The sequence below is a fragment of the Globicephala melas genome, chromosome 6 (genome assembly GCF_963455315.2).
Source record: "Globicephala melas chromosome 6, mGloMel1.2, whole genome shotgun sequence".
Taxonomy (NCBI): domain Eukaryota; kingdom Metazoa; phylum Chordata; class Mammalia; order Artiodactyla; family Delphinidae; genus Globicephala; species Globicephala melas.
Genome location: NC_083319.1, coordinates 35,438,425 through 35,452,100, shown reverse-complemented (window position 1 = coordinate 35,452,100; position 13,676 = coordinate 35,438,425). Strand labels below are relative to the sequence as shown.

Here is a 13,676-nt window from a genome sequence, read left to right as displayed (position 1 = left end):
ACATAAAGCACCTGAAGATGCAGACACCTCTAGCATGGGCAGCTAGGACATTGTGAAGGACAGGACAAAATTCCATGGGCGAAATTTGTACTCACTGGACAAGAGGGTTGAATTTTTATTTTCCTTTTTGACAAGTGAACTCTTCGGTCTTTAATCTGCATTTGGGAGAGTAATTTGATTATTAATCTTTATCTACAACACATAATTTTAAAACTTAAACTTTATTTAGAGATAATTGTAGATTCACACGCAGTTTTATAAGCAACAATATGGAGAGGTACAACATTTAATTTTTTAGAAGCTGACTTTATTTCCTCATGGCTTCAGAATTTTCCATTTTTGTTCACTTTCCCTAATGGTGCTTATTGTGGGGGCAGAACTCTGTACACTCTAACTAGAGAGGAGACAGGTGACGGAAGCAGACCCCAAGGAGTGAAGGGCTATCTCAGCCCATAGATCTGGGTGCAGAGGGGCTGGGGCACTGAGAGAAAAGGGAGTTTTGGGTGGAGGTGCCTAGGAGGCCTTTTAAAAATGGAGCCTCTCAGGAGACCCTTTTTGAATAGAGGTCTGGATTTGAGAATGAAGGATGAGAGGAGGTGGGTGCTGGAGGGCCTTTCTTCATCCAGGCCAGTTGGGCTCCAGCTCCAACTGCTGCAATGCTGCTGCTTTGTTTTTTGGGGCTTTTTGGGTTGGGGCGGGAAATGAGGACACACTTGTGAACTTGTATTTGTGCTCCATTCCACCAGCAAAATGATCTAACATTGATGGTACCCCTTCCCTACTCAAAAACTCCTCCCGTGGTCCCTGCTGACTCTGCTGCTTCAGCTCTGGGCTCCTGAGCCTCCCCACTGGGCTCTCTCTCACCTGGGGGGTCTTTGTTGCTGTGGTCTGTGCCTAGAAGGCTCTCTCCACACTGGTCCCTTTCATTGGCAACCCCGTTGCCCCCAGGTTTCTGTTTGGAGGGCATCTTCTCCAGGAGGCAGTCTTCCCTCAGCCGGTGTGGGCATCACCTGCCATGCCCCCCTTGGCCCCTAGGATCACACTATGGTTACAGGAACTGCACTGTATTAGCAGTCTGCTAGACAGTACATTTCTGTGAAGGTAGGAACTGTGTTTTATTCGAGGCTGTATCTCTAGCGTCTAACACAGTACAGAGACCTAGTAGGTGTTGAGTAGCTATTTCGACAAGAAAGAATTCTTGGACAGAAGCATGCAAAGGAGGGGGGGATGGATAGAGAGGTGGTAGCACAGGAGCCAGAGGAGTGGGTGGGTAGCCCAGGGAGTCAGAAGAGGGCTGAGTGCAGAGTCCTTAGGGCACCCCAACAGTTTAGGGCTTTAGGGTTTGAGAAGCCCTCAAGAAGACTAGGAAGGAGTGGCTAGAGAGATTGGAGGAACCAGTGCCCCAGAGCAGGAGTTTGCAGAGGCAGGGTAGGTGGACCATAGTGCCATATGTGGGCCCACCCCTTCCACCTCCCCTCAGCCCGAGGGGCTGTGTGTGTGTTGTGGGGTGTGTGTTGGGGGGGGCAGTCGGGATCATCTTCATCTCGCAGAGTCCCGTGTAGCTGGAGCTCTTCAAAACGCCTTGGAGTACAAGAGCCAGTGGAAGGGAGGTGTGAGAAAGGGGGGTCGTTCCTTGGGACTCTTCTGAGTTCCTGTTCTGGCGCCACCGCCGCCGGTCCGGGTGGCCTTGAGGAGCCCTTTCCTCTCCCGGCCTCAGTCTCCCGGTGGGTAACCGGCGGACGCTGCGTGCCCACGCGGGAGCTGGGGAAGGCCGGCGGAGGCAGGGCTCGGGTGGGAGCGGGACCGCCCACTGCGGCGGGCCGGGACCTCCCGGGCCGGCGGAGGCGGCGCGCGGGGCTCCTCCCCCGGGGCGAGGGTCGCGGCGCAGGCAGCTGTCGGCCCCGCAGCTGCAGCCTCAGCACCTGCCGCGGCCAGACGGCGCGGGCGGGCGCGGCCTGGCTGTGCGCCCCCACTCCGGCTGCAGCCGCGGCGCGGGAGGCGGAGCCCGAGCCGAACCCGAGCCGAGCCGCTGGCTGAGCCTTGCCCGCGTCCGTGCCCGCCGCCGGGCGGGGCCGCCCCTAGCCGAGAGCGTCAAGTCCGCCAGGTCCGCGTCCGCGCGGCTGGCGCCTCCTTGCAGGTAAGGGCGAGGTCCCGGCGCCGCAAAGTTTTGGGGGGACTGCCGGTCCCTACGCCCCGGGCCTGCGCCTCCGGGAACTGCAGACTGCTTGCCCCGCGGCTTAGTCCGCGCCGCCCTCCGCCGTGCGCTCCGCTTGCACCTCCGGCCCCCGGTGACCCGCGCCCGCCTCCAGTCCTCGTGCCCCCACTCCCGGCGCGGGGCGCGTCCGCGGTCTCGCTCAGGGCCTGCAAAGGTTAAATCTTTACACGGCATCAATGTATTGCTTAAGATTTCGAGATCTGCATGGTATAGTGCAAAGAGCGGCAAACCGGCAGGTGGGAGACCAGGGTTCAGGTGCGGCCACGGCCAGAGCCAACTTTCTGAGTGACCTCGGACCAGCCTGCCCTGCCGGATATCGACGGCTACACCTGAACCGGGAGGGGTTCGCCAGGGACGATCACCTGAACCGCCCTGCCTGTGTTGCCACTTTGTGAGTCGAGGGGCACCCCTGAGTGTCTCAGCTCCACAGCTCCTTGGGGGTGGAGAGGAATGTTGGGACCTACAGAAGTCAGTATCGGGGGTCACGTCGTTTACCTGCAGCAGCTTTGGCTGAGCTTCAGGAGGGGTTTTGAGTCAGCTTCTGGAAATAAAGGATGCTCCCAGGGCTTGGAGTTGGGGCCCTGGCTCCTGGTGGCTCCTCTGCCCTCCACTGACTAGGTAACCTTGGGCAAGTACCCCTCCTGGTTGTTGCCACCTATAAAATGGGGCGGGCGGGGAGGCATTGTGCACTAGATCATCATTGAGATACATCCGCGGTAAACGTGCAGAAGTGAAATGTCCGGGTCTCTGAATTTGGGGTCAGTTTGCGCAGAGGCAATATTTCACCAAGAATCCACCAAGCACTTGAAAATGGGCGTTAAGAAAATAAAGGAGGTATTTGCAGTTTGCTTTGGGAATCCCGAAATAGACATGGTAAGGATTGGCGAACGCTCTCCTTGCCTCCTTCAGTGCTTTGGCCCATCATAAAATATTCAACGGCATAATGATTTGTTTTCAAAGTGGCTTATAGATCAGGAAGCATTTCTGTTTGTGAGTCAGTTATTTTAGTAAAAACCTCAAAATACTTGTTTGAGGGAAAAAGTAATGCACTGATCTAGAGGTCCTGACCCAGAGGCCAGCATCTCCTCATATCTAGTCTAAAGCCACGGCTGAGATGTTTTCTAATCAAGACGAATCAAAATAACTTACAGGTCAGGCATCCTTTGGTGAGTGTTCAACATAGCAGTGATTGGAGAGGCCAACAGTTCAGCAAGTGCATATTTTCTAGGACAGGTGAATTCTGGTGCAGCGACAGCAGAACAAACACAAGGTAGTTAACTGTGACATCCTAGAAGGTGAACTTTGTGCTTTTGTCCAATCTCTTATCCCCCTTGTGCTGCAGTTAGTTTCTGCCCAGTGTGTGGGTGAAATCCATTACTATGAAATGATTCTTATGGAAGTGATTTTATTATTTTATTTCCTTCCTAGACTTCCTGGTTTTAAGTTTCAAGCTTTATGAAATCAGAGGACTAGTGAGAGTGTTTTGTGACTGGAGCAGGAAAATGGCAGAGTTGTGGCACATAAGTTTGCCTTTCCTGAACTATATAGTTGAAGCTAATTTGTCCAGAGCCTTTGATCTCTCAGATGCATTCAAATGTCACCAGTCTTTCCCCTCTTCATTCTTCAATGGTTCAGCAAGAATTTTCTCAACTTATTCAGGAGGAAACAAACAGGAAAAATACTGACAGGCTCTACCCTCAAGGAGCTCAGATTTTAGTGAGGAATAAAGAAGATTATACCACAGGGCATTCTGGGAGCTAAACCCTGGGACCTCTGGGAACACTGACGGGGGGTGAATTCTAACTGGGGAGACTGGGGAAGTCTGCACCATGGAAGGTGGAAGGAAGAAGAGGATTCAACAGGTGGTGAAAAGCAGAAAGGCCGCCTTAGGTCACGGAACTAGAATGAGCAAAGGTACGGAGGCAGGAAAGCACAGGACCCAGATGGAGAAGAGCGAGTCTGGTGGAAGCACGAGACAAGGCAGAACACTTCAGAGGACAGTGGAAAGAGGTTCAGGAGGCTCTGACCCTGGGCTGGAATCCACACTGGTTTGGGGATGTTGGACCTCTGAGCCTCACTTTTCTCATTTGTAAAGTGGGAAGAATAATAATTCCAAACTCACAGGGTTAAATGAGATCACAGGGTATAAAAGTGTCTAACAGAGTGTTTGCATACAATGGGTGTTTGATAAGTTAGTTCCTCTTATTAGCAAGTTCACAGGCAAGCTCCATAAATGTTGGAGTATATAAACAGTACTTTTGTTTTAGCAATATGTGTTGACTTAGAACCTCACCACCAGGATGGAGTTCCTGTGACAGTGTGATTTGTATTCAAGATGCCTCTTGATTCAAGGGGCAGGGGCTTTTTGTTATATGGTGCGTGCTCAGACCAAACACTGACATCAACGGCAGCCAATGCCCTGTAAATACTGTTAAGTGGTGGGAGGCCACAGAGGGGTTAATTGGAAGATGGAATCCCTGCCTCCACAAGCTTATCATTAGTGCTCAAGGACCCCAGTCTGGGGGATTTGACAGTTAGACGCAGTTATAAATAGATCAGCCTTATCCATGTATACTGGGAAACTGGGTGCCGCTCCTGTCTGCCTTAGTGTAGGCAGGGGCATTTGTAGTAGCCAAGGAAGGAGAATAGGACAGGGGGGTAAAGAACAACATTGCAATACCTTACGTCCCTGGGTAGCACCATGTAGCATCTACAGTACTGTCCTTCATTTGTTCATTCAACAGTTATTCATAGAACACCTACTCTGTGCCAGAGAATTATTCCAGGTACCCCAGGAATACACTGGAACAAAAGGCAAGATCCCTGCATTCCTGGAGTGTAGATTCTAGTTGGGGAAACGTAATAAACAAGTAAATACATAAATAATTACAGGTGGTGCAAAGGGCTGGGAAGGAAATAAGCAGCGTAATGTGAGAGAAGGTAAGGGGGGGGTGCTCCACTTGAGGGTGGGCAGGGAAGGCCTATCTGAACCATGGAGAAGTAGAGAGAGGGAACCAGTCATGCCGAGAACTGAGGGAGGGTAGCCCAGCACTGGAAGAGGCTGGGTAACTCTGCGTATGAGTATGCAGACCCTGGGGCCACACCACCTGGATTTGAATCCTGGCCCCTCCGACAACTAAATATATTCCACGGTCAGGTTATTTAATCTTCTGGGCTTCAGTTTCTTCATCTGTAAACTGGGGATAATAACCCTACCTGATAGGGTTGCTATGAGGATTAAATGCGTTGCTATATGTAAAGTACTTAGAATAGAGCCAGGTATGTAGCAAGCACCAAATGAAAGTTAAATTAAGGGGAATGAGCCGGGGGCTGGGGGAGGTCTGTTCCAGGCAGAGGGAACAGCAATGCAAAGGCCTGGAGGCCTGAAAGGGCTTGGTGTGTTCTAGGCCCAGGCGGGCTATCTGTACAGCCCTGTAACTGTGGGTGTCATCCCCACAGTTATTGAGGAGACTCTGGAGCAGGTACTCTGCCTCTTCAGTACAAAACTATGTTTTAGGAGTTTTGAAAAGAGGAATACCCAGCCACAGCACTCCCACCTGCAGGATCAGGCCCTGAGTGGTGTGATGAGCTGCTGCTGCTTTGGGGACATTTCACTGTAGACCCAGTTCTGCAGGCAAGGCAGGAGCTGGTCCAAGAGAACTTTGGCCACACTGAACTACAGAAGCTGGAGCCCTCGGGGATCCCCAAGTCGGTCTGCTTTGGTGGACACCATCCAAGTCTATTAAAGTTGTTGACAGTTCACCTCAAAAAAAAAAAAACAAACCCTCTCTTGCCTTCCCTTTCCTGCCCCCTCCTCCTTGACTCTCTGTTCCTCCCTCCCCTCTTCTCTTTTCCCCTCACGCCCTCTCTCTCACTGCAACCCTGAAGAGCAGTGCCCGCGGAGATGCTCATTGATGTGCCAAAGGGAAGCTTGAGTGAGGCTGAGCCCATGGTGCCACCGAAGCTAGCCTTGCCCGCTCGCTGTGGGATACCCAATGGCCAGCATACCCCTCCCACTCCATGCTGGGAGCGTCACAGCAGGGGAGCATAGTCATTTGTGACCTACCCGCTCCCTTGATCCCTCCTCCTTGAAATCTAATCACTCAAGTCCTGTCATTTTTACTTCTAAAATCTCTCCCAAACATGTCCTTCTCTTTCCATTCTCTCTCTTGATGTTAGGCTTGTTTCTTCTAACATGTGGCCCAGAGGCCTTCAGTGGGTCCCTTGTGTATGGAGAATGAAGTCCAGGGTCCTCAGCCTGGCAGACACCATGGGCTGTCTCCATCCTGTCTCTCAGTCCCCCTCCTCCCTCACCTGGTCTTCCGCACTTAATCCCTCCCACCCCCCAGGTCTCCAGGGCTTTGCTCGTCCATCTGGCCCCTGTGCCTAGCATATGCCTCAGCCATGGTGGTGGTGCCCATGCCTGAAGGCCCAGCTCAAATCCTATGTGCCCTGGGAACTGTCTTCCAGATCCCTTTGTCCCAGGGTCTTCATCTTCACCTGACCTCCCACCTCTGCACTTAGTACCTCTCATGGAGCAGCATCGCTGTCAACCTTGAAGGATTCTGTGTGCGGCCACTTGTGTAGGGAGCCATGGCCTTGAGAACTCCCTGGGAGGGTGGGCATAACACCCTTCTTACGTCTACCCCACAGCCCTTCTCGCAGAGCCCAGCCCTAGTGATATGCGTTTGCTGTACTGGAGTGACAGAAGCTGGTGATTTTCCTGAGTTCTGAAATGGTTTGAGTCAGGCCAGAAACATGCTGCTAATGCAGAGGGGCTGAACTCACTTGCGGCATTCAGGTGCCTCGAAAGGTAGGCCCTTCATTTGATGAAGAGTTGATGTAACCTCAGAGATGAGTCTGAGTTTTGAGTTTAGCTATTCAAGATGGCCTATTTTAATAAATATGCTATGTAAAATTTGAACCTTCAAGCTAGACAGACTTGGCAAGAATTGTTCCTATTGTAGAAGGATTCTGCCCTGTACCAAAAAGATTTGGTATGGAAAGCTTTTCAAATACCAAACATGCCTGTATACTTAATACCAATCAGTATATAAAATTCTGATTTATGCACAGCTGTTATAGCTGTACTTCTACCATAGTCAGAGATATACACCAGACTTACCACACATTCATGGAAGCAGGGTAATGCAGTCTTAAATTTGTTTTGGTAACTACAGATTACATTATGCAGCTCTGCAAATGGGAGGATTAAAAAAAATAATAACTATCTGCTTGATGGACAATAGGAAGTTTGATTTAGTGCCTGGCCGATTGAAGTAAGGGTAGTAGCCATTTATGTTCACTAAAGTGAAACAGTAATTTCAGGGACCCACCTGATGTTTGGAGACCTTTTTGCCAGTGGTGAGAAATGTTTCTGGCTTCCGATCATTTCACAAGCTGGCTGCTAAATGATGTGTGCGCTTAACACTGGTTCTTATGGAAAAAAAAAAAGAAAACTCTAATTACAAGCTAGAAATGGGTACGGTGGTTTATCTAAAAGTATGAAAGTGTGTTCTTTTGACCTTTCTTGACGAATGATCAGAGAAGCTCAACCATTTCAGTAAAAGGGTAACGTGGCAAACTTTCAAAATCCTGAATGGAAAGAGCTTCAGAGGAATTCATTCAGCTGCAACAGTGCTTAGTTCTCTGAGAGTTTAAGAGAAGACAGATGTGCAGGCAGATGCAAAATGCTGCACTTCCTGTTCTCTGAGTATCCAGAATGCAGGGTGTAGGTTAGAACCTGTTACAACCAGTGGCAACAATAGCAACTGCCATCCCTGCAAATAACCTCTCCAAGGCTAACGTGTAAGCGTCACGTGGTTAAGCTTCTGAGCTACTGCTTTGTTGTTTACTTTGTTCCACGTGTAGAATTCAGAAGGATGCAAAAGGAAGAGCAATTATCAGAATAAAGATGAGGGTGCCATTGATTTGTTCTTATGAAAGCAATTCAGTTGGTAGCTGGAGTGTGTGTTCTCTCTGGTTTTCCCTGGAGAGGGACATCAAGGCCAGGCTGTCCAGGGCTCCTCTGGTACCGGTGTGCTGTTGGCTCCTGGCCAGCTTAGAGGTGACGTCTGTATGGAGGTATATGCTTTTCCTCTTCCTTTCCTCCCTGAGGATGAGGGACATTTTGAATATAGAAACAGGAGGAATGATTTCTTTTTGGAGCTCATTCCTGGGTAGTTGCAGTACTTAGTTCTTCACAAAAAGCTGTGTCATAAGTTTCAGTGAGAGCATTCCCTGTCTATATGCTGAAAAGCTAGATTCACACAGGATATTTTAGCCAAAAGGCATAGACCTTCAAACAAAGTTGCCAACTCTGGAGAAGATCAAGTGCAGCCTTTGTCTGGTGCAGGAATCTTCCTAGCACACCCAGCCTCTGTGCTCGGAACTGCCCATCCCCCAGGCATTCCTAGTCCCTTGTTAGTTGGCTCTGACTATTAGAAAGTTCTTCATTATGCTGAATCAAGCTCTTCCTCCAGGCAACGGCTGTCCCATCGGCCTTGATTCTGCCCTTTGAAGCCCCACACAAAAATCCATTTCTTCTTCCCCATGACAGGCTTTTTAGCCATTTGGATATTCAGACACGGGGATTAGGTTCCCGAGTCTTCACTTCTTCAGTCAAAATGCCCCCAATTGATCCAGTCCCCTGAAAAAGACAGAGCTAAGAATTGGACACAGCTGTGCAGGTGGGGTCTGAGGAGCCTGACTTCAGAGTCTGTCCTTATATCAGCACAGCCTGCAGACCAGTTAGGCCCCCTGGGGGGCCCCCCTAGAGTTTGCTCTCAGCTTCCTCTTCTGGACTCTACACTGGGCAACTGGGGACCTGTGTGCATGTCAGTGTCACAGAGACCTGGTGGGCCGTGGAGGAGTGTCCCGGACCAGTGTCTGACGCAGAGTGGCTCTGGGTGAGTCGGCCCCCTCTCTGGGACTCAGATCCCTCATCAATCCCATTGCTTGTAAGGTGCTATGTTCGTTTCCTGTGGCTGCTGGAACAAACCGTCCCAACCTTGTCTTAAAGCAGCAGGCATCTATTCTCTCGCAGTTCTGGAGACCAGAAGTCTGAAATCAAGGTGTCAGCAGGGCCACACTCCCTCTGGAGGCTCTAAGGAAGAATTCTTTCTTTGCCTCTTCCAGCTCCTGGTAGCTGCTGGCATTTCTTGGCTTGTGGTTGCATCACTCCAGTCTCTGCTTCCTTAGTCACATTGTCTCCTTCTCTTCTGTCAAATCTCCCTCTGCCTCACTTTTGTTTTTTTTTTTTTGCGGTACGCGGGTCTCTCACTGCTGTGGCCTCTCCCGTCGCAGAGCACAGGCTCCGGACGCGCAGGCCCAGCGGCCATGGCCCACGGGCCCAGCCACTCCGCGGCACGCGGGATCCTCCCAGACCGGGGTGCGAACCCGTGTCCCCCGCATTGGCAGGCGGACTCCCAACCACTGCGCCACCAGGGAAGCCCTGCCTCACTTTTATAAGGACACTCATCATTAGATTCAAGGCCCACCTGAATAATCCAGGATAAGATCCTTAATTATATCTGCAAAGACACTTTTTCCAAATCAGGTAACATTTTCAGCTCCTGGGATTAGGGTGTGGACATATTTTTTTAGTGGGCCACCATTCAGCCTTTGGCTCTCCTTTTTCTACTTATGTGACTGTCTTTTCTTTCAATCATATTTGGACCCAGCTCTCCAGGGGCAGCCTTGGGTCTTCAGTCTGCATGTTTCACGTCTCTTACTTCCTGCAGCATCGTGGCTGCTTCTCTGAGGGTGCTGAGGCTGCTCTAATCATCCCTGCCCCACAGATGTGGGAGGGGCTCAGGGATTAGGCTGCCCAGGAAGACGCAGGTGTTTCTGGTCCACACCCTCATCTTCACCAGCGTGCTCTGGCTGGTCAGTGGAGTTTTTATCAATGAGAAGGAGAAGCTGTACCTATTAAAATATTCATTACCAGTTCTTAGACTTATGGGAGATCCCACAGTGAATGTGCTCTGGGTAGAGAAGGGACGTATAGAGGAAGACTTAATGTCCTTGCATTTCCCCTCTAATTTAGTCCAAGATTGGTTCATTGAACTTGAGGGAAATTATTTATATTCTCAGTGCCCAAGTACGTATCTCTTTCTGTAAGAGATGAGGAAATGCTGCTTTGTAGCCCTGAAAGTGCATTGTAGTGTGATCTTCTTGCCCCTCAGCTAGCTGAAGTTCATGGTCCTTTAAGTGGGGTCTTCCATCTGCTGCTGGCTAATGAGCTCTCCAAATGCAATACACAATCAAATATGCTTTTCTCCAAAAAGTGTGTGTGCCACTTTGTTTGCACTTGACATTCCAGAGTGCCAGAGAGGCCTAGGGCAAATGGGCGTGTTGGGTCTGGTGAAGCAGGTGGTGGAGCTGAGAGGAAGCAGAGCGAAGAGAGTGACCTGAGAGGATCTGGCACCAAGCAGCTCCAGACTCTGCTCGTGGCTGTCAGGGCTGCTCCGGGATTACCGGCTCACAACTGCCCAGAGCATCCTCCTAGACCGCTCCTCCATTCAGTTCAATATGCTTTGCTAAGAAAGGCCTGCACAGGGATGGGGACAGGAGTGGGTGGGGAGGAGGGAAGAGACAGATGAATCCGATGGTCCCTGCCTGGCCTGCAGCAAGTCAGTGTGGCGCAGGGTGCTGCATGTTACAGAGACTAATGGGAGCCCAGCAGAGGGCTGGCCATGCCTCAGGTAAGATCCGGGAAGGCTTCCGGGAGGGATTGGCATTTGAACTGAGCCCTAAGGGGACAGGCGGATAGAGCAGTCCACCCAAAGTTGCCCTCAGTTGTGTCCCCACCAGAGCCCCAGATTGCCCCCTTCCTGGTCACCCCACCAGACCTGACCTGGACGAACCTCAGGTTTGAAAGGGACCTTAATATCTAGTAAAGCAGATATTCCACTGCACTGCTCGGAGCCCTAAGGGCAGGGGAGGGGGATCAGTTCAGAGATTTCTGCTTCTCATTTTGCTTACTGGGTTTAAAGAACAAAGATTTCCCATTTTGACAAGGCTTGTTTAATGTAGCTGCTTGGAAATATCCCCACATCAAAATGTCCTGCTTTGTCTGGGAAATTTCTTCCAGGCTGGGAGAGCTCCCTTTCCCCACCCTGTCATCCCTCCACGATAACACTCCCCAGGCTGTGTGGTCATGGGGTGTTTCCATGTAACCTGACCCACTTGACCGTGAGTTTCTCCCAAGCAGGGACTAGGCCTGGTTCAATCCAGAACTGAGAAGAGGCTGGGTCCTGGGCAGAGGCTCGGCATACAGTATTGACTAATGAAATGAAGGACTGTGATTATGACGACTGCCTTGCTTGTATCTGGCTCCCAGCTGCCCTCATTGCTTTTACAGTCATCAGCGATATCCTAGCTGAGTGAAGGGCAAATGTGGGCCTCTGTGTTTCTCCATCTTATACCTGTTTCTGCAGTGGGTCTAGCCTGTCAGCCAAGTGCTAGCGAGGGGTGGTGCCCGCTGTCTGCCCTTTCAGAGGGTGGGGAGGCTGCGGACCTAACATTCAGCCTCTGGAGCTGCTGCCTGTCACCTGGGACATGGCCAAGGCCACCTGTGACCTCCCTCTGTCCAGCTGGCTCTTCTTTGGTACCCTGTAGCCTCAGGACTAGGGTCAGAGAGGCAGTGGGGTGCAGGAGAAAGCACCTGGGCTTTTGACTCTGTCAGACCTGGGTTTACTAGCTATGTGACCTGAGGCACATTATTTACTTGTTTATGTAATTGATTATCTGTGAGTGTTAACCTTACACAGGGAGGACAGGATTGCTGTTTTCCACCTGCAAGAGGTAACTATTCAATACATGTTAATTTCCTTTTTATATTATCTGAAGGGCTGTCACGGAGAAGAGAGAGAAAACTTGTTCTGTGTGTTAGAGGCTGTCCAAAACTAAACTTAGTTTCCCCCCATGTTGTCATCCTTCCCAAGTTCCATCAAACCCCTCAGGCTCCCAATTTCTCAAGCATTGCTAATATCTTTGATTTCTTTCTCTCTTCCACCTGCCAATTACCACCAGCTCTCGGTGTATTTGAGAGGCTGTGTCCCTTGTCTGGGCCTCCACTTCCTATATGTGGACTGAGTTATTTCTACGGTCCTTTCCAGCCCTGGCATGACATTTAATTCCACAACAGAGATTGATCATCCACTGAGTGGAGGGTGATGTTCTAGGCCTCAGGGTGCACAGGGCTGGAAAAAAAGTCATCAGCCTTGTAGAGGTCATGGCCCAGCGTGGGGACAAACAAGCAAAGCAGTGTGGTGACTACTATAGGTGAATTCAGAGCTGGGGGGATATGAACCAGAACAGGGAGAGACCAGCCACTGGATGTATGGGCTCTTTGCCCTCAGGGAAGACTTATCTAGAAATGTTGCCTGCATGAATGATGGAGGCTAGTTCCTCCCAGGTGGCATTAGGATTTTCACTTTGAATGGGAATTATCAGTATGGAAAATCCTAGCAGAGATGGCATATAGTAGGGGCCTTCTTTTCTCTCTTCTCCTCCTACCTCCCTGCAAAAAAAAAGAATCCAAATCTCCAGAATATATTGACCTTTATGCACAGAAGCTTCTAAGATATGCAGCATCGTTTAACAAGTACTGTTTGTGTGCCTGCGAAATGTCTAGGTAGATGCAGAATTACAGGCCTGAAGAGAATCAATCCATCTTTTGCCATGATTGTGTTCAGAAGCTAATTTTCAAAGACAATTTCCATTTCCCAGCTGTCTGGATGATAGTGAGATGCATACGTGTGCACTCTCATCCCTTCTTTTGTATTTATTCTGCCCAATTTAATTTGGTTAGATTCTATAGGCTTATATTGATTGCCAATTATAAGTTAAGCCCCATGGTGAAAAGCTAGGGATACAAGAGAATATATTACTATCCAGAGGTTTATTTCTGGCTGGACTGATAAGTCTTACACTCAGGAATCAGTGAACAGAGCCATCTATTCATTGGTTGCTGAGGAGATTGGTGTGAGGGCCAGGATTCCTGTCCCAAGCAGAGAGGTGTGGAGAAATGGATGGTGGGGATGCTTCTCAAGAAGGCTTTTGGAGGAGTCTGTCTGCATTGGAGATGGGCCAGGGAGTACAAGCAGAGTTGAGATGCAGGGAAGAGAGCAGTTCAGCAGGTGAATTCAGCAGGAGTTAACTTTTCTTTTCTTTTTTTTTTTTAACATCTTTATTGGAGTATAATTGCTTTACAATGGTGTGTTAATTTCTGCTTTATAGCAAAGTGAATCAGCTATACATAAGGAGCTAACTTTTCAGTCTCATCCTTAGCCCCTCATTCTCATGCCTTAATAATGAAAATATTCCTTCAACACATGATGCTTTAGCATGCCTCAGGACCTTTGCTCATGCCGTTCCTTTTGTCTAGGCTGCTCTTTCCCCTCTCCTACCAGCAAAACTATGAGTTACCTTTCAATTTAAGTATACTAATGCTTTC

General features: G+C 49.8%; 1 protein-coding gene across 1 annotated transcript in view; it reads left to right on the top strand.

Moving 5' to 3' along the window:
- Nucleotides 1-2,422: 2,422 nt before the first annotated feature.
- Nucleotides 2,423-13,676, top strand: part of FRMPD1 (FERM and PDZ domain containing 1) — an 83,980-nt gene continuing 72,726 nt past the window's right edge. The window contains exon 1 of the mRNA XM_060299958.1: nucleotides 2,423-2,606. The gene's annotated coding sequence lies outside the window, so the exon portion shown is untranslated. The remainder of the gene's footprint in view (nucleotides 2,607-13,676) is intronic.